Genomic DNA, 996 nt, shown 5'->3' with positions numbered 1-996 from the left:
CACACACACACACACACACACACACACACACACACACACACACACACACACACATACATATATATATAATTTATATATATATATATATGCCAACGTATTTTGATACATGCGTACATTTATGTGTGCGCACATACTTATATACATACCTGCAAATAAAAATCTACTTGAGCATACATACATCTATAAGTACAAAGAACACAAATATGAACCTTTATCCATCCGTAGCTACATGCTCACAAACATAAACATACATACAGAATCACGTATACACAAAGGCATATACAGAGACAAGTTAGTGTTTTTGTCTTTTTATCTAAATGCAATCACGTACTTCTTCACTCACGTTCACTCAAAATAATGTGAATATTTGTCCAAAGGAGTGACGAAAGATCGGTATATATAATCTCTTTACATTTACATGTGTGTTTAAGTCAGTTCTTATTATGGAACGAAGATAATGTAGGATTAAAAAGTTGAAAGAAGATGAAGAAAAGAGGACTTACGCAATCGCTGAATGATGTCTGGCTGGAATGTTTAAAAATATATATAAAACAGTCAGTTCTCACTTTTGGTGTACTTGTTTAAACTGACGTGTAAATGTTGTATGTATGTGTGTGCGTGTAAATTTATGAATGTATGTATGCATGCGTGTATGTGTGTATGTATGTATGTATGTATGTATGTATGTATGTATGTATGCATGCATGCATGCATGTATGTATGTGTGTATGTGCGTATATATGTATGTGCGTTTGTATGTACATAGAATCATACACTTACATGTACGTGTTCATACGTATGCATATAGGCGCAGGAGTGGCTGTGTGGTAAGTAGATTGCTTACCAACCACATGGTTCCGGGTTCAGTTCCACTGCGTGGTACCTTGGGCACGTGTCTTCTACTATAGCCTCGTGCCAACCAAAGCCTTGTGAGTGGATTTGGTAGATGGAAACTGAAAAGAAGCCCGTCGTATATATATATATGTATATGTATAT

The 996-nt window shown here is 35.4% G+C and overlaps 1 protein-coding gene across 1 annotated transcript in view; it reads right to left on the bottom strand.

The window, feature by feature from the left end:
* Positions 1–806, bottom strand: part of LOC106867607 (acidic phospholipase A2 PLA-1) — a 26661-nt gene extending 25855 nt beyond the window's left edge. The window contains exon 1 of the mRNA XM_014912532.2: positions 504–806. The gene's annotated coding sequence lies outside the window, so the exon portion shown is untranslated. The remainder of the gene's footprint in view (positions 1–503) is intronic.
* Positions 807–996: the final 190 nt, after the last annotated feature.

The sequence above is a fragment of the Octopus bimaculoides genome, chromosome 15 (assembly GCF_001194135.2).
Source record: "Octopus bimaculoides isolate UCB-OBI-ISO-001 chromosome 15, ASM119413v2, whole genome shotgun sequence".
Taxonomy (NCBI): Eukaryota; Metazoa; Mollusca; class Cephalopoda; order Octopoda; family Octopodidae; genus Octopus; species Octopus bimaculoides.
The sequence above is the reverse complement of the archived record's forward strand: the minus strand, read 5'-3'. Positions and strand labels throughout refer to the sequence as shown.